Consider the following 23,547-nt stretch of genomic DNA (forward strand, 5'->3'; position numbering starts at 1 on the left):
GAATTGTAAGTACATGAAACATTATGAATGAATCTCACAACATAATGTTAAGCAGAAGAAGTCAGACACCAAAGAGTGCACTCCATGATTCCATTTACATAAAGTTCAAAAACAGAGGCAAAACTCATCAATAGTGTTGGAAGTCAGGAAGGTGGTTGCCCCTGGGGGCAGGAGTGACAGGAAGGAGTATGAGGGGAGGTGCTTGTCATGCTCAATGTATTGATCTAAGTGTGGAGTACATGAGCATGTTCAGTTTTCGAAAATTTCATTGACCTGTGTTATTATGATAAGCATACTTTTCTTATGTATATGTCAATAAAAAATAAAAATAATTTCTCATGCCTTTCTTACCTGCCTTTTCTTTAATTGGCTTATTTAGTGTCCTTGGTAGATGGCAACCATTCTTCCTCCCCATCTCACTTTCACCCCCCGGGTAAGTCTTTAATAAGGATTATAATTGGTTAGCATTAAACTGTTTTTGAGTCCTTGACTATTTAGAATGCGTTCATTTATTAGAGTGTTTTTCACCTGATACTTTACTCAGGTTAGGGGGGGGCAGCCTAATAAAACAGGTGCAGACAGCTTGAAATAAGTGTTAGGCATGAGGAAAAGATGACCCATTACCCTCACACAGTGAAGGGTACTGTAACTGTAGGTAGAAAGGCAACTTTCACCCCATTCACAAATTTGCTTAGGGCCTGGTCATCTAACTAAGCTTTTAATCTCTGTCCTGGGTAGTTTGTTCATTTATTCTGTCTAGAGGCAGAATTGGGAACCTCTGGGGATGTTTTCTGGTCTTTTCATTTCAGATAATTAAGTCTGTCAGGGAGCACGGTAGGAGATGAGGACAATGCTGTCAGGAAAGTAAGACCCCCAGCACCCTGGGGCTATGAGTGAGCCCACGTATGCTGTGAGTGATCCCACGCAGGGGTCTGAAGGAAGGAGCAATGAAGGAAGGAGGTGTTGGAATCTGGTTGGCTCTAGGTCAGGACATCCTACCTTCAGCTCCATAGTGTCTATACTCCAGACCCTTCCTCCTGAGTCCTCCCAAGCTGCCCATGGCTGCACACACCTTTGGTTTGCAACTCTGCTGTTCCACTCCTACTTCTGTTGTGACCCCCTGCTACCGACCCATCTCTCACCACTGGATGATGTTCCCAGGCACCATTCCTCTCTGTGAGGGATGGCTGTCCACTCGTTGGCACTTGCCTGCCATTATTCTCCCCTCGTTTCTGCAAGGGGACTCCACCTGAGCTTACCTTGGGATGTTTTCTCTCCACGGCTTGAACTGCCCCTTGCTCATGGATCAGTGGCCTGTAGCTGGCACTGAACAGACAAGAAAAGGGGGTGGGAGGAGGAAGGAGGAGAAACTTTGATAAAAGTTGCTAATCTTTAGGATGCTTCAGTTCAGTTGCTTATAGAAACATTCTCTAACCTCCCTTTCTAAAGTGACCCCATCATTTTCTATATTATTCTTTTATTTTCTTCCTTACTCCTGAAATTATCTTGTTCCTTTGTTTACTTGTTTGCTGGCTAATTCTCTACTTCCCTATGACTGTGATCTCTGTAGAGTCCCTTACCTATCTTGTTCACTGTGATGTCCTAGCACTGCAGTAGGGCTCAACCCATATTTTTTGAATGAATGAATGAATCTTTAAAAACACTCTGAAACTTGAAGAAATTTTGAGTGACCCCCATCCGGCATATAATATGTGAAAGTAAAAAGGCTGCAGTTGGAGATATAAAGTCCTTGTGATTTTTGTATTGCAAAACCCCACTGGCCAAAGGCTCAAGAACACCCAGTTGGGTTAGTTACACTATGAGGCTAATGTAGATTTTGTTGGTCTTATTGTAGATCATTAGCCTATGATGGTGATATGGCTTCTATAGGCTAGCTTCCGGCTCTGGAGAGGAGTGTGGCTTTTAGTCACAGAGTTGGGAAGGCATGCAAGGTTAATTCTGAGTTAAACTTTAGGATTCAACTCCCCAGGGAGACCTAGAAATGGCTAAGATCTTACATTAATATGTAACCAAAATTTAAACTCATATTTCAGCAACAAGGAATAGTAAATAATGCATTGCTTCATGAAGATTTGCTTAGTTTATTTACTTACATTATTTATAGGTTATGTTGGGAATAGACTTGGCCTGTTCTGCTTTGTTCACAGTAACATTCCATAAATATAACAGCAAGCAATAAAATAGCATTGATTCAGAAGTGAGCTCATAGCTTTGTATAACATCAAACATAAAAGCTGTGTTACAATGATAAATACTAAATCTTTAAAATATCTTTAAAATATCATTGGCTTTTTACTGCCATTACTTATGCAGTGTGTATTTCAGATTTTCATATTCAGTATTGTACTTTTTATGTGTGAATTATGTCCTGAAGCTTTTGGTGTAGTCTGTGCAAAACAGGCATTTTGAAGTTTTGGATGGGTGGCAGAAGAACTTGATTCTGGTTCAAAAGACCATCCTGAATTGTCCAGAAAGATCTCAGTAAGAGCACAAATGGCAATATTGGCTTTTCTTTTCCCTAGGAGTGTGAAGTTCAAGCAATTCAGAAAAAAAAAAAAAATGAAGGTTTATACAGAAAAGTCTTTTATGCCTCCTATGGTAGGGAATGTCCTTGTTTTCCTATTTGGCATCTCCTAGAGTTTTCACAAGATTCTGGAGTCTCTGCATGGCCTTATGTTGGTCTGAGGTCTGATGGAATCCAAGGTGGTGCTTTGCAGAGGCTGGGAGATAGGTATGTAATAGTGTTAAGATCTTGGAATATGGAGTCAGGTAGCTCTAGCCTTGGGTTCTGGCTCTGCTATTCTATTAACAGGTTGTGAGTCTTTGGGCAAGGGACTTAAACTTGAGCCTCAATTTTCTTGTTTTTAAGAGAGAGATAATACCATATACCTAATAAGGTAGTGAATATCCAATAAGATAATGTTTATGGAGCACAGTGCCTGACACATACTGAGGGCCCATAAATGTTGCATCGCCTTGGGGAAGGGCCGATGAAGAGGAGGGGGAGATATCCAAGCTGTGTGACCAATATAGAAATTGCAAATTACCTGATATTTATAATGGAAATGAATTATATGAAATAGTCATAATTATACATTGAAACCTCACCTTAACACTATTTGGCCTGAGGCATGTTTGTCTTGGACCCTTTTCAAGGAAATTTATAAAAAATGGTATTAAAAAAAGGCCTGCCATAAAGTGCATTTATTCACATCTATTTCCTTGGCAAAGGCCTGAGGGCAGTGTCAATATATTTTAAAAAACACAGTCTGCGATATTGCTGAGTCTGGGTGTAGGGTAATTTTTAAATTTTTTTAAATGCCCTGGGAAGGCACAGTTGTGTTGTTTAATTTAGTGACAGACTGAAGTAGGGATGGGGAAGATGGAAGGAAGCAAGCCCAGGGAAGGACGGAAATGAAGAGGGCTGACAAATGTCCCCCAGATGGAACAAGTTGAAGCAGGTCTCAATTTATGGGCCACCACTTTCTACCCTGGGTCTGTTTTTGACATGCGGATTGGAAAGCAGTGGCTCAGATGGTTAGATCCCCATGTGGCGTGACCTAAATTACAGCCTCAGTACACCGAGACACGGGGGATTTGTTACAAAATGATTTTCTGTCTCTTATGGTATCCTCAAGACTTATTTAATCCTCTCTCAAAGTTTGAAGAATATGTAAGAATTATGGTATCTGTTGGGAGTATCTTTTTTTTAAATTTCACCTTTTAATTTGAAAAGTTTCCTATCTATGGAAAAGTTACAAGACCGGTACAATGAGTTGCCATACATGTTCACCTAGATCCACCTATTACTACTATTTTGCCACTTTTACTCTAGCTACCCATATCTATGATATGATGTATGATATATAATACCTTTTATTTATCTGTTGCTGAACCTTTGGGAGTAAATCGTAGAGATCATGATAGAGATCAGTGAACGTTATCCCAGAACATTAAGTGCATCAACATCATGAACTTATCAAATCTAGAAAGTTTCACATTGATACAAGGTCATTATCTAACATAGAGTACATATTCAAATCTTGTCCATTGTCCCAAAAGTGTCATTTCTGACACCTGTTTTTTCCACTCCAGGATCGCTCATTGTATTGAGGTGCCATGTTTCTTTATTCCTTGGTTTTTCTTTCTATTTCCTGACATTGACATTTTTGAAAAATATTGGCCCCTTGTTTCATAAAACGTCCCCCAATTTGGGTTTGTCTGATTGTTTCCTTATGACCTATTTCAAGTTCTGCATTTTTGTTAAGAATACCACTGATGTGATATTGTGTCCTTCTCAGGGCCTCAACGCAGGTGATATGCAATGCCAATTCGAAAATTTTCATCTGCACTAAAATATATCTTTAATAGTCTTCTTATTTGTTAAAATGAAGACTCTGGAGTATGTAGTTGGAAAAATCTTGAAAATCTTACCACATGAAACATTAGAGCATAAGATTTGCCACCATTTCTTGGAAGAATGGTTGTGGAGTCATCTTTCTAGTCTTTACCACTCGATAGAATGGTGCTTATGTGTTTGAATGTTGAAATATCTCAGGGACTTCTCTAAGATGCCCTGTTATCAGGAGAATTCAGTTACATTGGAAGTCTGAGGGTGCTAATTAATCCCCCTTCCCTTTCAATTGGTTAAGAACCAACTGAGAACACAAGGAACAAAATGATGATCAGCTTTATGACTAGGAGAGCTGGAGGATGTGGCAAAGCCTTTTTCCTCCTCCTCCCAAGCAGAACCTTCAATACTTTCCCAGTCCTGACCTAACCATTCTTAGCCCACATTTGGAAAGGTTGAGAACTGGCTAGGCCTGCCAGAAACTGGTTGGGAGAGGAAGCAGCTATCCATGTTGTTGAGTACATGCAGATCTGAGAGGCCAGGTGCAAATGGGAAGGGGTGGGCCATAGCTGGCCCCCGTGGCCCAGAATGACTCTGGCTCCTGGATAGTGTGCCCATGACTACTCTGCTTTTTCCAGTCTTATCCTCTCCTGTGGAGAGGAACCAGTGATAGAGGACAGAGAGGAAGTACAGGTGTTCTCCCTAACACTCCCCTAGAGGACAAGAGATGAAGTCTTGTCCATAGTGTAGGGTGACAACATGGGGATGGATGGAAGAGGGCTCTTCCTATAACATTGCCCACAGTTATTTCTTGGGTTGCACCAAGTCGAGTGGAAAATGTGAAGTCTAATTGCAAAGTGAAATCGCATCTTTCTAATTAATGCTGCAGACTGCCAGGGATGTCAACTTTCCTTTTCAACTTTGGAAAACCCAGTGAAGAGCGAAACATTTGTCAGCTTTGCCAACCTAGACTGTTACTAAGATAGTCTCTCCTACACGGTTTCTTTTTTCTCTTTTTTTGGAAGAAATAATACATTCACATGGTTAAAAGTTTTAAAGTTAGAAAATTTACAGAAATCTCCCTTTCACCTTTTCCCTCTACTGTTCAGTTCTTCTTTCAGACACCAGGATTATTGCTTCTTGCCCTGTACTGTTCTTAAAATCTATTCTTGAATTCTGTAGTTCAAGCATTCATTTTTCAGACAAGTCATTATTGCCTGAAGCTTCCTCACTCTTCCATCCCTCCTGTCCATCTTGGTTCCCAACCTTTTGATATTAAAGCCAGATCCTGGAAAGGGGTTAGTACTAGACAGGGAGAAGATTCTAGGCATATGTGTATGCATATTTATGTGCCTGCATTTCAGAATCAAATATAAATGATTTAAGAATTGCTCATTTAGTCAATAAATCAAAACATATTTATTATTTACTTATCATGTGCCATGAATGACTTAAAGAGTACAAAGAATGGTCCCCTGAATTCAGAAAGCTCCAGAGTTTACTTGTGGAAGCAAAATTAATAAGGCTGTTTGCAAACAACTTCTAAGCTGTATGATCTCAATTGTGGGTACTGAGGTCCTCTGGAGAGGAGAAGATTAGTGTGAACTGTGGGCTCTGGGGAGAGCTTTGTGGAGGAGATAGGATTTGAATAGCATTTTGAAGGACAAGTGGTACCCACTGGGTGTTGGAAAGGAAGGGCATTCTAAGCATGACTACCTAAGTCACACGGGCCTCTTTGGTGTTCCTCCCATATGCTAGCCTCATTGCTGACTTAGACCCTTACTGTTTTCTCTGCCTGGAACACTATCCCCTAATCTGCTTAACTAATTCTTCACCTCCAAGTCACTGCTCTACCATCACCTACCCAAGAAGACCCCCCCAACCTCCCTATTTAGAATCAGAACCCACCCCCATGCTCTGAATGCCCCTTATTCTGATCTAGTTTTTCCATAGCTGTTACCAGTTTGTAAGGTGTTCTATCATTTAATTTTAAAAATTATATTCATTGTTTATTTTCTGTCTACCCCCACTAGAAGGTAAGTGCTGTAAAGGCAGAGATTTTTTTTTGTTTTCTTCCCTGTTTTCTGCTAACCTCAGCCCTTAGACACTGACCCATCATAGGCAATCAGTAAATGTTTGCCAAATACAAGAATGATTAGAGCCATCCCTCCTTTTCCCCCAGACAGAAATTGTGGAGAGAGAGAGTCCATAGAAAAAAAAATTAATCAGGTCATCCCTATGAGCTCAAGACCTCTTTGCATTTCTAAGGGACAGTTATTGAAAATATAGGGCTCATAGCTGGGCCTCTGATTTTCTGCAGGCCTGAAGATACACAATTTGGAAATAGAAAATGAAGGGGAGAAACTAAACATTGTTCTGCATATTAATGTAACACAGTGATGCTATTGAGAGAGCAGCACCTTGCAATTTATGAGCAGTTAGAAAATGATTTCTCTTCATCTCTCCAGGTTCAGATGGTGCTGATGAACTGCATCCTCTCTCTCAGTCAGCCTGTCCAGCCCCTCTGCGCTAAATCCCCCTCTATATGCTGATGACACCCACACTTAATCTCCTAGTCTGATATCTCCATTTGCATGCCTTATCTAAATCGCCCCCCTCCCTCGGCCCCCAGTCTTCACCATCTCCATTCATGGCACTATCATGTACAAAGTGGTTCCGGCCCCAAACCTCCTGGTCATCCTTGATTCCCTTTTTCTTCACTGCTGACATCTCATTCACTGGTAAGTCCTGTGAGTTCTTCCTCCAAAGCGTATCACATCCCAGCACTGCTTACTGTCCATCTCCACCACCATCACTCTACTCCAGGTTCACCATCACCTCCCCTCTGAACAGGTGCTGGGGACTTCAAGGGGATCTTCTTTCTTTCTCCCATGTCCCCAGGAACCCATTCTCACAGATCAGGCTGAGGGAATTCTGTCAAAGATGTAACTCTGATTATGCCACCCTCCTGTTTAAACCCCTTTAATGTCATTTGATTGTACTTACAACGGAATCTAAACTTACCATGGCTCAGGGCTCCACCTGATCTGGCCCTTGCCTGCTTCTCCATCCCATCACGATCACACTCCTCCTCCTTCACTACGCTGGCCTCATCTTCCTTCCTTGAATATACAGAGCACATTCCTGCTTTGGATCTTTTGCACATGCTTTTCCCTTTGTCTGGAAGTCTCTGTCCCAGAGCACTGCTGAACTCTGTTCATGAGTCAGGTCACCTGCTCAAAGAGCCCTTCCTGACTACTCTGTATAATGCCTTTCCACCCCCACCCTATCTCCTTTTACAATCATCTAGGTTGTATAAGCCAGTATCAGGAATCATTTTGATGGTGTGTTTCTCTGCATCAATGAGGTCCCACAGAAAACATCCTGTTCACATGGAACAGTTGAAGAGAGGTGAATAAAAGGATCATTTACAAAGATTTAGGTAAAAGGAAACGAACAAGTGATGGTAGCACTCCTATCTTATAGCAAAAATAATAGAAAACTGTTAACACCCCAAGGCCTGAATGGGGCAGGGGCTGGGACTAGCTCCTTGAACCTGGACAGAGGAGCTGTCGTTTACTGGAGAGGCCATTTGGCAGGACTTTGGCCCAGCAGACAGGGTGTCACGGGAAAGAAACACTCAGACCTTACTTTCCTGCTTCCATCCAGACTTATGCTGGTGCTCCTCCTCATTGGCCTCATTTAAGCAGAAGCCAAAGGGCAAGACTACCGATTGAGGCAATCCATAAAGGTCAGTCTCCAAGGCATAAAGTTGGCTTGAAAAGAGGGGAGAGAGGATCTGGTAGGGCAAACAGAAGATATCCACCACACCTCTCTACTAGAACACAAGCTTCATGGGAGAAGCAACTGTCCTCTAAGTCTGGGAGAGTCCCTGGCACACATAGGTGCCCAGTAAATATTTGTAGAATGAATGAATGAGAATTCTCTGCCTTTGGAGGATGTGTCTGTTTAGCCCAACTATTATTAGCTATAAAATTGGGGATAATAAATAGATGTGACTTCAGTTTACACTGATGGAGCGGGAAGTAAGGAACTGATACACTTTGGCAGGTCTGTGTCCTCCCGATGCCCAGCAGTGCTATGCAACTGGAAGCCTGTCCCTGCTAACCCTCTGGCTGAAGCCCTGGTCAGGGTGTTGTTAGACACTTAACTACTCAGACTTGGAGAAACATACCTTGGATTGGGGTGTGGGAGGAGACTGATTTGCAACTGAGGACGAACTCCAAAAGGAGAGCTGAGGTTTCCCAAAAGATAGGTTGAGATTCATGAGGAGGAAGCACGAGGGAGGTACTTTAATAAGAGTGTGTAAATCTGAGGGTAGGAGTTCCTCAAAAAGGATTTAACTTGTTACCCTCCCTATGTGGCACCTGAAACCCCTTAGCTGTCTATTATGCAATCTTTTTCCTTCAAGTTGAAAGAACATTAATATTAATACCATTTTTCTTCAGGAAGATATACTAAAGGGCCACTGCACATGTGCTTCTATTGAGGAATAATGAATAGTACATCTATAGATTTGTTATCAGCAATTCTCCTCTCTTGATGCCTCCTAATGTATATAACGAGAGATGTGTTCCCTTGCTTAAGGCCTAATGGAATTTCACCTAGTCAAGGTCTAATGGAGATTGGTCTTAAAGGCCTAGTGGGATTAGGCCTTGGGGAAAGGAAATTTATTATGGGTCTTTCAATATTTGCCTCAGGAAAGGTTAGGAATGGAGAGAGAGAGAGAGACAGAGACAGAGAAATTGAGAAAAGGAGATGGAGGGGTAGATGGAGCAAACTTTTCAGGAAGGGAAGATAAATTTTATTACCTTCTTTGTTCTGTCTCATATATACATACACACACATGCACACACACACACACACACACATATATATATAATTTCATTTATTCCTTATGACAATATTATGTCAGCAGTATTATTCTTTCATTTCTACAGATATGTAAACAGATTAACCAAAAGATTAAGTTCCCCAAAGTCACATAGATGAGAAGTAGTATGGAACTGTCCCCTGCCTTTTTAGTCTTGTACCTCTCAAATCCATTCTGTCTACCATTAGGAAGAATTTGAATGAAAGGTTGCTGGGAAATCAGTTGTGACAGGAGGAGTTCTCCTTTTCTTCCTCTTCACCTTGGCATTTTTCTGACACAGTAGACTTTGCTCCGAGTGAGCTTCCAGGTGAGAAGGAAGGCTTGATGGGGCCCAAAAGGGGTGGGAGGAAGGGAGTTAGTACATTTGTGTTTCTTACGCTTTCTGATATGGAGAACGTGAAATCTGTTTTGGTTTAAGAAAAACTTTCTATAAGAAAAGTCTCTTCTGGGACGCCTGGGTGGCTCAGTCAGTTAAGCATCTGCCTTTGGCTCAGGTCATGATTTCAGGATCCTGGGATCCAGCCCTGCATCTGGCTCCCTGCTCAGCAGGGAGTCTGCTTCTTCCTCTCTCTCTCTTGCTCTCTCTCTGTTAAATAAATAAAACCTTAAAAAAAAAGAAAAATTTCTTCTTTTAAAGAAGAGATAGTTAATGTGAAAAATATCTTCCTAACTTAATAATGTCAACATTGATTAGGAAGCAATATGGATAATGCATTGGTGGGTAATCAAGAGTGAATACTGCATAAGTCAGTGTAATGATCATCCTTTCTTCAATTTCAAGAAGGAGAGGGGACAGAACTTTCTTAGCATGGAAATATTAGCTCAATGGATTCTTCCCTTCACATGCTGCTTTTGTAGTCAGAGAACAAACACTCTTTGTGTAAAGGAAATTTGGGGTTGAGTAAGGAGAAATATGTTAACTCAGACCTTTCTTTATTACTGGGTAAAAATAAGAGAGAAGAGCATGAGAGGAATAATTTTTGGAAGAAAGATCTGTGCAGGAATGAAACACAAAGCCATTCCTAGCTATATCCGGGCTATATCATGTTGAGGATTTATTTACCTTCAGACTGATCATGCCCACAGAGCATGAGAACATGAGACAAGGCAAACCGACTTCTGTGTGATAACATTCTTGTCCAGTGTTCAGTTGTGTTGTTTTTGAGGTTTAGAGAAGATTCTGCTGCCCTGGTACCAAACTAAACTATCACTGTGTACTTGCTAGTTGTGATAGACATCACTAATGCTCACTGATATTTCCAATTTTCTTCCCCTTCTCAGACATATGAAAGACTATGCTTTCCTGCCCCTCCATTTGTTGGGTGAAACAATGTGACTAGTTTTAGCCAATAGGCTGGGAATAAAAATGATATGTGTCCCTTTTGGGGAAAGCAATTAAATGCTGGTGTGTTATTTTCCATCTTTCTCCTGGTAGACTAAGAAGTATCACGTTGAGATGGAGAAACCCAAGATTGAAGCCTGGAATAGTGAGCCACTACATGGAGGACAAATGTCTGGAAGAGCCACTTGGACCTGCAATGGATTTAGTGTGAACAAAATTTTTGTTGTGTTAATGCCTGAAGATTTGGGGGGATGTATATTACCACAGCCTAACCTAGCCTATTCTTACGAACATCCTGGTTGGTGGACACACACACACACACACACACACACACACACACACACACACGTCAAGAAGAATGTACAAAACTGGCTCTTGGTTCTGTTTCTAATTATATCTTCTAATTCCCCCAAATTTCATAGACGATGGGAGTCTTCTCCTCTCCCTTTTGTCACCAGCTACTCACCTGGGGTACCTGTAACCTTGGCTCCTAGGGCTGCCTCTTGTGCTTGCTTCTCAGGTGGTCATTGCTCATACCCAGACTATTTGTTCTAACTCCCCTCACTCCCAGAATCTGGCAGCTTCCCCTTCCTAGCCTCTGGTGTGCATTTCAATCATTCCATTTTGTTCTGAGGATAGGGCTTAAGGTATTTAGGATTCTTGCATAAGGATCATCTTTAGGACAGTGAGAATTTTCCCGCCAAGATGTCTGCTGTTAGCAGGGATTCTTAGAGTTATGAGGCTGAAAGAATCCAGTATTCTCGATTGTGTATACATTGGTCTGTACTGTGTCTCAGGAAGAGGTGTTTGTGTGTATGGGGAGAGGTAGCAAGAGGAGGGAAACAGACCACCTTTCCTGCCACACTAAGAGACAAGAAAATGAGGCTTATCTCTGATAGGATTCTGTGGATGCCCAGGAAATGCTGATAATGATGACGCCTGACTTTTCATTTATATGGTCTTATTTTGTTTCTGCCCTAACCTGAATGTGGTGTCAAGGGAACTATTAATGGCTGCTATTCAGGGACATGTGACTTGGTATTTATATATTACCTGCCCACTTCATAAAGTGCTAATGAATGTTTGCAAAGCTCTTTGAAATCCTCTGGTGAAAGGTGCAACGTTAAGTGAAAAATATTATTATTGTTATTAGAAGGTAATAGACAGCTTTGAATGATTAGTCATAAGAATAACTGACATAGCATTAAAAGAAGTGCTAGAAATCATCCAGACGGTTTCAGCTTCTCTGGCCCCATCAGCCTCCACATTACATATATTACACTGTTTCCCTGACACCCATTCTAATAACTGTATAATTCACACATTAAATCACCACTTCCAGGGAAAGGTTGAGCTCACTCACAGCTCTATTGATGGTGACACTGAGAGGGTATTAAATGTTGGAAGGTCTAAAATGGAGGAGAAGTGCTCTTAGGTGGAGATGCCAGATCTAGCCACTGAATGGCTACCATGTTTAAGAGGATATGAAAAGGGAATGAGTCAGAAATACCTTGGAAAGGGAGAGGACACTTTAAAATAGTTGCGAGACTGGAAAGCCATGAAAATAATCAATCTAAAGTGGGATAGCCGACACATAGCCATATTCTCTATTGTGTGCCTTCTTGGGTTTGAAAAATAGTGGCAGCACAAATGGATTTGGGTTTCCTAATTCCTTTAGCTTGGAGTTGTTTAGTCTTTCTGGCTTCTGCATAAAATTCAGTCTTGGTTAGGGCTGGCACGTTGGTTCCAACTTTCTTGCTAACTCGGTTGGATGGCAGTAGCCGCCTGAAGTATGGTATTGAGAATTATGGGGACACATTTGGACTCGGCAGGAAAGAGTGCTGTGATCCATTAGCAACGTCTGCCCAGGGAGAGGGAGGAGGAAGAATGGCACATATGTGGGCCAGGTCTGACCAAGTATAAAGATGACTGAAAAGGACAGCTTGGACTTAGTTCAAGGTTGCTTTTATTCTGACTTATAACCAAAGCTATTTGAAAAGTAGTCTAGGGGATGCCTCTTGATCACCTGTCAGGGGAGGCCAGAAGAGCTTGTGTTCCTGGTCCCATATGACTGTAATAATCCATGTCTCCCAGAAAGGAGCTCCTACTCCTGTCTGGCACCCTGATTTTTCTGACTTTTGCCAGGAGACACCTCTATATTGCCTGGCTTTGGTCGCCAGTGGGGCCCATGCTTGTGAATTCCCCAGGACTGTAACCAACGGAGAAACAGTTCTTAAACATCTACCACCCTTAGCACACAGTAAGAGGCAACAGGCCCAGGAACTTGGTTTTTCTGTGACGGAGGCCTGTTAGCTGATCTCCATGAAGTGGAGATCGGGCACGCATCCTGGGGTGGATCGCAATCCTTCTCAGAGACGCCGGAGGGCAGGTGCTGTCTTCATACTCACCCTCTGCCATGATCCAGAGTGCCAGTGTCCCCTGGAGGGAGCGTTACATGATTCTGATGCCCTGCTTTTTGTGTCTGGAGCCCATTTTTGCAGCTGCCACCTGGGATGTCCCTTAATTGCCTGGCTCTGGTGGCCAGGGGGACTTGCATTCCTGGGTCCCAAGAGCCTGTGACAATCAGAGAGATGGTTCTTGGAAGGTTATCATCCCAGGGCACCACACAGACAGCAGCCCTGGATACACCCTCCAGTCTTTCCGTGAAGGAGGCTTGTCTTGGAGCTTTGGCCTGAGGGGCAGGACTCAGGTTTGGCACACATTTAGTGACCTATGGAACTGCTCTCAAGGAACATAGGCTGTGGATGCCATCTTGCTGCTTTCCCTCTGACCTGCTTCAGCTCACCAGTATCACCCAGAAAAGAGCTTATCTATTCTTCGTGATTTATGTGACTGCTGCTCAGGGGACACCTCAGATCCCTGGCTCTGATGGCCAGTGGGGCTTGCACTTGCAGTCTTATAGGACTATATACATCTGCACACTTTAAAAAGCTGGTGCCTGAGGGTCTGGCTTTAGTTAGCCTGACTCTAAATGCTGAGGTCCTCCCCTTTTGGACATTGACAAGTTTTGGCACATCCTCAACTGCTGGGAGCTATTAAAAATATAATAGGCGGCTACTTGGAAAAGCACAGAGGTTTGAGAGAAAACCAGGACCTGAGGCAGGGTTAAACCAGGGCCCTCTCCTATACAAGGCCACTCCCAAGACTGGAAGAGGTGGTTGATTCATCTACCTTATAGAAACCAACATAAGAGCTGAACAAGATGAAGAAATAGAGGAATATGTTCCAAATGGAAGAACAAGATAAAACCTCAGGGAGGAAAGAAAGTTAATGAAATAGAGATAAGCAATTCATGTGATAAAGTGTTCAAAGTAATGGCCTTAAAGATGCTGATCAGACTGGGGAGTCAAAAGCATGAACACAGTGAGAACTTCATCAAAGAGATGGAAAATATAAAAAAGTACCAAAGAGAAGAAGTTGGAAAATATAAGAAAGTACCAAAGAGAAGAAGTCATAGAGCTGAAGAATACACTAACTGAAGTGAAAAATATACTAGAGGGATTCAACAGCAGACCAGATGAAGCAGAAGAAAGAATCGGTCAACTCAAAGACAAGGCAATGGAACTCAACCAATCAGAGCAGCAAAAAGCTAAAAGGATGAGAAAAGGTGAAAATAGCTTAAGAGACTTACAGGACAACATCAGATGGACTAACATTCTCATCATAGGGTTCCCAGGAAAGGGAGAGGGAAAGAGGCAAAAATCTTATTTGGAGAAATGATGGCTGAAAACTATCCTGGGGAAGGAAACAGACATCCAGATCCAGGAATCCCAGAGAGTTTTAAATAAGATGAATCCAAAGAGACCCACAAGAAGACTCAAAATTAAAATGTCAAAAGTTAAAGACAAAGAGAGGATGTTAAAAACAGCCAGAGAAAACTTGTTATGTAAAAAGGAACCCCTGTAAGACTAACAACAGATTTTTCAGCAGAAACTTTGCAGGCCACGAGAACTCTCTCATTGCTAGTAGTCAATGTGCTAAAAGAAAAAAAAAAAAAAGCCTGCCAACTAAGAATCCTCTACCTGGCAGTTATCACTCAAAAGTGTGGGAGAGATGGAGTTTTCCAGACAAGCAAAAGCCAAAGGACTTCATCACCACTAAACTGACCTTACAAGGGATGGTAAGGGAACTTCTTTAAGCTGAAAAGTAAGGGTGCTAATTAGTAACAAGAACACATGTGAAAGAATAAATCTCACTGGAAAGGTAAATACAGTAAAGGTAGTGGATTAATCTCTTATAAAGCTAGTATGAAGGTTGAGAGAAAAAGTAAAAATATAATTACAATAATTAGTTAAGGGATACACGAGATAGAGAGATGCAAAATATGATCTCAAACACGTAAAACATTGGGAGGAGAGTATAATGTTGAGCTTTTACAATGGGACCAAACTTGTTATCAACATAAAATAGACTATTGTTAAGTTGTTATATGTAAGCCTTATGGTAACCACAAAGCAAAAACCTATAGTAAAGATGTCCTGCTCTCTGCTTCCTTCTAAGAACTCAGTTTCTCTAAGGTGCTAGGGGAAAGTTGAGGAAAGGACAAACATCTTCCTGCCATCTTGGGCAAATTCGCATCCTCCCCTTGGTTGGCTGTGAGTGTTTTTCTTGCTCAGTGTCCATATAGGAGTGATGTGGATGGTGGCCAGTCATCACTGTCCGCTGACCTGCAACTCACTCCCAGGTAGCTCCCTGAGCCTTAGCAGGTCCTTGAAGAGACAGCTGTATCTTACAGCAGATCCCTGGCAGTCTCATGCCTGCCTCTCCTTCCCTGCCAGGTTGCCTTTCCAGAATTATCTTTTACATGGTCAAAAGCCCTGGGGAAAAATCTGCAAGTCTCTTAGCTAAGCAGTCGTAACTGGAGAATGAAAGGCTAGTCTCCTCTTCCTTCGGGATGCCCTGTCCTGACCAGGGAGTCTCTGGAGGCCCCTGTTAGGATGAGTGGAGGGAACAGTCTCAAACACTTCACTCCCCCTAACACTACCTCCTCACTCTTAACCCCTGCTTTATATTGACTGGGGTCATGCGAAAGGAGGCAAGCGGTTGTAGGACCAGTCCAAAGATACTTCTTAGCAATTCTTGTAAGCCCTGGATGGAGGATATTATCCCTCAATAATGGCACATTTACAACATGGCATATTGGGCCTTAGCTGCAAATTCTAGGAAAATAAGAAAAGTTCTAGTATATTTTTGCATAGACTTTGGATGAGCATTCTGACTCTTTACTTACAGCCAAATTGTGCCTACCTTTAAACTAACAAAATAAGAGGCAAAAGGTAAATAAAGAATAAGATGAAGCAAATTCAAAGTATACAGCAAAATATTTAGTACAAATGTCATAAACTCCTTTTAATAATAATAATTTAATAAAATAGTGATTATTATTATTATAGGAACACCTGGGTGGCTCAGTTGGTTAACCGTCTGACTTTGGCTCAGGTCACGGTCTCCAGGTCCTAGGATCGAGCCCTGCCTTGGGCTCCCTGCTCAGTGCGGAGTCTGCTTCTCCCTCTCCCTCTGCTTCTGTCCTTCCCCCTGCTTGTGCTCTCTCTCTCTCAATTATATAAATAAAATCTTAAAATAATTATTATAATAGTTTACTATGTGTCTAGCACTATTCTAAATTTACATGTATCATCTCATTTAATCTTTACAGCAATGATATGAGATAAACTCTTTTCTTGTTATAATTTTATAGTTGAGAAAATGGAGGCGATTAAGTGGCTGATCTCAGGGTCCTGGGATTAGGCCCCACATCAGGCTCTGTGCTCAGTGTGGAGTCTGCTTGAGTTTCTCTTTCTCCCTTTTCCTCTGTCCCCCTGCTCATGCTCACTCTCTCTCTCAGATAAATAAATAAATCTTTTTTAAAAAGTGAAAAAAAAAAAAAAGATATTGAGCTAATTTTTATAATTAGCATTCCGTGTGCGGCAATTACAAGAACAGTTTTTAGGCCACTAGAGCAAAATCTAGAAATTTGAGGTGTTTAGCATCATATCCTTCCAAGAGGTAGTGCAAGTGTAGTGGTTAAGAGCACAGATTCCAGAGCCAGGCTCTATGAGTTCAAATCGTAGCTTTCCCTTTACTTGCCTGGTGGCCATTTACAGCTGGGGTCCCAATGCCTCAGTTTGCAGTACGTGGGATTCTGCCTAAAAGGGTTGTTGGCACAATTAAGAGAGTTGGTATATCTAGAGTTACACTGTCAAATAGAAGTAGCACATGAGCCATATATGTAACTTAAAATTTTCTGGTAGCCCCATAAAAAGCAAGGAAAGGGGAATAGATGAAATTAATTGTAATAATATATTTTACTTAATCCAATATATCCAAAATATTGTTTCAATGTGTAATTAATACAAAATTATTAAGGAGTTATTTTGCATTATCTTTTGTTCTGACTCTGGAATCTGGATTTTATACTTCCTGCACAATTCAATTTGGACTAGCTCATCCCATGTGCTTAGTAGTCATAAGTGGCTAGTGGCCACTGCATCCGACAGGGCAGCTGTAGGGGGCTTGGAAGAGTGCCAGGTGCATGCAAGCTCTTGTATAAGGTTTATCGATTCTTTTACCTTCCAAATATTTCTCAGATGCATCACTTTTCTCGTTCTTCGCTGACATGCCTGAGACCAATTTGTCATCATCTTGGCCAGGAAAGATGGATTAGCCTCCTACTTTGGCCTCCCCATATTCACTAGCCACAGCCCTTTGCTCTCTGTTCTTCATACTGAAGTTCAAGGCATCTTTTCAAAATATGGATCTGACCATACCCCTGCTCCACTACCCCTGAACCTTCCCTCTACCACATTCCTGCTCTTCTGTGCTTCAGCCACTGACATTTGTTCAGTTCCTTGGACTGTCTAGTTCTTGCTGAGTCCTTGGACCTGCACCCCCATTTGTACCTCTCCTTGTACATCATCCCTCCTTTATATCTTCTCGGGAACCCCTTTCTTTTAGCTTCTAGTCTCTGTCAGACGACTTTGCTAAAATGCAGAATCATGTTCTTTTTCCAACACTCTTTTCTCTGTTTGTAATTTTGCTTTCATTACTGCCCCGTGTAGACCATAAATAGGGCAGGCACTTCATTGGTTTTTGTTCACCATTTTGTCCCCTACATCTAGCCCAATACCTGCCACTTTGTGCCCTCGTAAAATATGTTTAAACTATTGAAATAAGTAAATATGCAAATATTGCCCGAAAAGACCCTACAAAAACAGAATGAAGGGAATTTAAAACAGGAGGAAAATGACACAAGGTCAGCTTTTAGTTTAATTTAAATTCTTAAAGGATAAGAATGGAGGGATTCTAGAGTAGAATAATACACCATGTAATAAGATTCAGAAAATGTCACAAACATGGAAATACCCACATTTAGACTGACATAAGACAAAGACATGAGCAGACTGTGTCCTTAACCACACCAAGCATATAAATTCAGCCTATAAGTAAGAGAAAAGACAGGAGATGGGGAACAGGAAGGAATATTGTGAGCCGTGTTTTACTTCTCTTATGCCTGAAAAAGTATGAGTTGGGCATGGTGGAGTATGGGTGGTAGAGGAAGCTTGGGGCCTCTATGATCCAGATTTTATATGATAGTCCTGTACTGTTTTCTCTGTAAACAGATGAGCTACCATGGAAATTCCAGCATCTCAGCAAATAATAATGAAATGAAGTTGGTCAATGATATTTTAATTTTAAATTATTTAAATTTAAATATTTAAATAATAATTTAAATAATTTTAAATTTAAATTTAAAAAACAAATATTTTAATTTTCCATTAGCTATGTGCTGGGAATACTGTGGAAAGCCAGACAGCTTGGTCTCTGTCTCTTTAGGTTTAGGGATGACATCAAATTCCTACTTCCTTCCTCTTCAGTTCTGTGTCCACTGAGATCAGACCAGAACTGGATTAGGGTTCAAGTATAGTGTCTGGACATGTAAAATAAGTGACAATAAAGGTGGCTCAATGAATCTCACCAATAAGTTAAGTGAACCTTGCCATCAGCATATTAGGGGATAGTGGAGAAACTGAGTTGAAGAGTTCTCCAGTATTGCTCCCCTCTGGAGAGTGGATGACTACGAAGAAAACATGAAAAGTAGATGAGAGTATCTACTCACTGCCAACATGAAGTTTCTGTTCCCATCAGTTGAGTGGAGCGAGAACACTAGAGAGAGGTGCAAGTTGGAGATGGGAAGAGGCAGAGAGAACAGGCGGCTCCATTTTGGATGAGCTAAATCATGCCCCTGTAATAAATTCATCACAAAATCTCGGCGACGTAACCCAAGAGGGTTTTAGTTCTTGCTCACACGGTGTCTGTTGTGAATTTGGCGGCTCTCTAGAGCAGCTCGCCTCCAAGCAGTGAAAGAAATCCCGTCACTTTCATCTCGTGGCTCTGTTGTCTCACCACGACTTTCAGACCTCCAGGTGACTTCTCGATCACCAGGGCAGTGGAAGAGAAATCCAGCATTCACCGCCTCAGTGTGGAAGTGACATGTGTCACTTTCGTTCCAGCCCACTGTGCAGAGTTCGTCACATGACAGTCCCGAACTGCAAAGAGGTCTGTGATGTATTATCTTCTGTGTGCCCAGGAAGGAGGACAACAGGGTGCTAATGAACATTAGGGATGTCCATCACACAAGATGCATTTAAGGTACCTCTGAAATACCCTATATAGGAAGTATCCTATAGGCAGTTGGATACATGTGTCTGGAACTGCGAGTCTCAAACTTGACTGTGCATAAGAATCATCGGAGGAGATTGTTAAAAATTCAGATTCCTAGGTCCTACTCTCAGAGACTCTACTCTGGTAGGTCTGGAGTTAGGCTACGGAATCTGAACTTTTGATCTCTGCAGAGATCGTAATTTGATAAATACTAGTATAGAATTTAAAAGTCCAGCAGCATAGGGATTGTACTTGGCTGCTCTTGGGGGAGATGAGATCACCTACGGAAAGAATATAGGAGGGACAGGGGAGAAAAAGAGAAAAAGATGCAGCCTGAACCCCAGGAAATTCCAAGGGGAGAGACTGTTTCAAGAAGATGGGGAGGGGTCGGCCATTTATGACAAGTGCTCCTGAGTGGTGGTGTGGGATGGGGGCTGAAAGGGTCCCTTGCTTTCAGTGATGCTGGAGGTCGACACCAGATCTGTGTTCGTTGAAGAGTGAGTGGTAGCAGAGAAAGAGTGTGGACCACTTTTTGAGGAAGTCTGGCTGCAAAAACGGTGAGGGTGGCAGCTGAAGTGAGTGGGTGAGATCAAGGGAATTAAGAAAATTTATATAGGCCAGACTTGGACATAATTAAATGCTAATAGGAAGGAGCCAATAGTGAGGATTAAGTTGGAGAAACAGGAGACAAGAGATCTTCACTAGATTTTCCTTGCTTTAGCTTGGCAGAGGGAACACTCCTTTTTAACAGGAGGGAAAGAGGAAAAGATGGTTGTAGGCTTTGGGTGTTCACTGGAACCACGTAGGAGGCTTAAAAATATCTACCGTTGCCCTTGTCCCAGCCCTCTGATTTTGCTCTAATTGGTCTGCTGTACAGCTTGGCCATCAGGATTTTATTTTATTAAGATTTTATTTATTTATTAGAGAGAGAGAGCACGAGAAGGGGGAGGGTCAGAGGGAGAAGCAGACTCCCCACTGAGCAAGGAGCCTGATGTGGGACTCAATTCTGGGACTCCAGGATCATGACCTGAGCTGAAGGCAGTCGCTCAACCAACTGAGCCACCCAGGCACCCCTGGCCATCAGGATTTTAAACAAGTTCTCCCAGCTGATTCTAATGCACCAGTAAGACTTCTGGGTTTTCACTGGATTAGAAACAGGCATGTTTATTCAGGTTCTTGTAGATTCTCAGGTCATAGCTTAGACAACACTTCCTTACAGAAGGCTTCCAGGACACCTGTTAATTTAGGACCCTGGAGGTATGTTCCCCATAGCACTGTACATCTTCACTCCCTTCTTTCCCTTTTAATTTCTTATTTAGCGCAGGTCTTCCTCACCTGATCGTGAGCATGTGTCAGTGGCCCCCATCTGCCTTGTTTACTGCTGAATCCCCAGTTGGCAGAGTTCGACACTCTGCATTTTCAGAACAAATGCATTGATCAGGTCGTGATGTGGCAGGGGAGGGTACAGGCTGAAGGACATCGGTGACTCGGGGAACTGTGCCCACGCAGGCTGTGGTCGCGTCCGGCCCTGGCTGTGCAGGGCGACATGCATGCTGGCCCCTCTAGATGGAGAGCTCCCCCAAGCAGCATCAATGGTAGCTGCCCAGCAAAGGTGACTGCAGTGTAAGGTGATAACAGTATTGAGCATTTCTTGTCTCACCAAGCATAGTTATTTTGTCTGTAGTTGAAAGCTGTTTGAAGTTCAAAATGACTTAATTATGAAATTCTGGTTTGTTTGCAAATGAATACAGGGACTAGAAAAGAAAGGAGCCTTTTCATGAGACTGTTCGAAAGAGTAGAACTCCGGGAGGATGCATCCCAATCCACATGTCTGTTTTTGTACCTTAATAAGTAAGATAAACTTTGCTTATAGCAAGACATCTGTTATTTCTTGGTTTTTATCTTATGATAGTTTAATCATGTATGAACTCATAGTATATATGAATGAGGAGCAGCTCATAGTATATAGGATGAGGACTCGGAAAATCATGGACCCAACAACCCTTTTTAGGCAATGTTTTCCCAATCGTCCCCCCCATAAAATTTTATTTTATTTTTTACTTATTAAATTTTTTTTATTATTGGAGTTGGTTGACATACAATGTTATGTTAGTTTCAGGTATACAACGAAGTGATTTAACAGGACATCTGTTCTTTCTTCAGCCTTCATCCTATTAAGTGTAACCACAGATTGATCCCTCTTACATGGTTGCTGTGTGGTTGGTATGTATGATGTTGAGTCATAATTATATAACCCAGGGGTTTGCAAACTTTTTCTGTAAATATTTTATGTTTTGTGGGCTATACAGTCTCTGTCGCAGCCACTCAACTCCACTGTTGTACCCCCAAAGTCGCCACAGACAATACTTAAACAAATGGGTGTGGCTATCATATTGCTTTCATTGCTGCGTAATAAATTATTGCAAACTTAGTGGCTTAAAGCAATACATATTTATTATCTTACAGTTTCTATAGGTCAAGAGTCCGCTTAGCTGGGTCCTCAGATCAGGCTATAATCAAGGTGTTATAAGGGCTACAGTCTCATCTGAGGCTTGGGATCCTCTTTCAAGTTCAAGTGCTTATTGGTAGAATTGCAGCTAACTCACAGTGGCTTAATAACAACAGATGAGCTATCTATCTCATTTTACTCATCTCAGCAAGACACTTGGGAAAAGCCTAAGCCATCTTTTAAGTACTCACCTGATTAGGGCAGGCCCACCCAAGGTAATCTTCCTTTGGTTGCCTCACACTGAACTGATTTAAGGCCTTCATTACATCTGCAAAAGATTACATCCTTTCCCCTTTGCTATCCAAGGTAACATAATAATGGGAGTGATACCTCATCATATCCACAGGTCCTACTGACACTTGAGAGAAGGAGAGATTATACAGGGTGTGTATACCAGGGAGTAGGAATATTGGGGGCTCCCTCAGAATTCTGTCTACCACATTTGTGTTCAAATAAAACAACAGAGGTACACTGAAATGTGAGTATCAGAGCTTTGTCCCCCCGTCACAAAAGTAGTATTCTCTTGATTATTTTTTCAACTCTTTAAAAATGTAAAGATCGTTCTTGTGGGCTGGAAAAAACCAAAAAACCAACATCAGGCACTTGGCTGGACTTGGCCCGTGGCCTGTAGTTTGTTACCCCCTGATGTAATCTGTGGAATGGGGTGAGATAGCTCTTGTGGCCTAGTGAGAGATGGTTTCCAGAACCAGATGCTAGATCCAGATGTTTTGTAACTGGTGGAGCAGAACTGGTGTGTCAGGGTGACCTGTTGGGGCAGAAGATCCTCGAGCCCTTCTCCCCCGAGGTTGCTTCCTGTGACCTGGCAGGATCTAACAGGTGGAAAAGCAGAGCCACAGCCCTAAGCATGTCTCGGACATGAGGACACCTGAGAACCTTTTCCCCAAGCACTCCACAGCCCATTACATCCCTGTCACTCATCGCTATTCCGTGAGCATGTGTTTTCTGTGCTTACGGATGCAAATTGTAGCTTCCTTGCATCTATCTGTTCAAGTGCTTATTTTCTTCAAGACTTCAATGGAATCCTCTGTGGGGTATTGCAGCTTCCCATAGTCAATCAAAGATCAACTTGCGTTTTAGTTTTACTGAAAATAACATTCTGCGGAAATGGAATTTATGGCCAAACAAAACAAAACAAAACGGAAAACCCAAGCATTGCTTTTCCTATCACAAGACACAGTCATAGTTTCAGATATGTGGATTATACATCTCGGCTAATTTTCATATTGTTCAAATCCAAATTTTTGTCTGCACAAACAAAAAGATTAACAACTGTGAAAAACACCCTTGTTCCAGAAGCTCAAGAAAACTCTAATAGTGTTGTGTGAGACATTGGATCTTAGAATCATGATCTACTCGTCTAGCCACAAATGTACTTAAATGTTTATATGGTGCTTACTATATGCCAGGTACTGTTCTAAGCACTATGCAAATAGTGATTTGTTTAAGCCTCATAATAACTCTTCTTGTAATCTCACTATAAGCAAACTGAGGCACAGAGCACAGTTAAATAACTTGGACCAGTATCTCCTGACTGATAAGTGGCTGAAATGGGATTTGAACCCCAGCGGTTTCCTTCCAGAGTCTGTTCTTTCAGCCACTACCCATAGTACTTCCCCAGCATATGAGTAATTTAAAAATGTTTCCTGAACATGCTGTTGTAATTCATGATGCACAACTAGTTAGTAAGATATTTAAGTGAAAACACTGAAATTAGTGTGAAGATTCTT

The 23,547-nt window shown here is 41.9% G+C and overlaps 1 pseudogene; it reads right to left on the reverse strand.

The window, feature by feature from the left end:
* Positions 1-20,842, reverse strand: part of LOC113925599 — a 42,668-nt pseudogene extending 21,826 nt beyond the window's left edge.
* Positions 20,843-23,547: the final 2,705 nt, after the last annotated feature.

The sequence above is a fragment of the Zalophus californianus genome, chromosome 2 (genome assembly GCF_009762305.2).
Source record: "Zalophus californianus isolate mZalCal1 chromosome 2, mZalCal1.pri.v2, whole genome shotgun sequence".
Lineage (NCBI taxonomy): Eukaryota > Metazoa > Chordata > Mammalia > Carnivora > Otariidae > Zalophus > Zalophus californianus.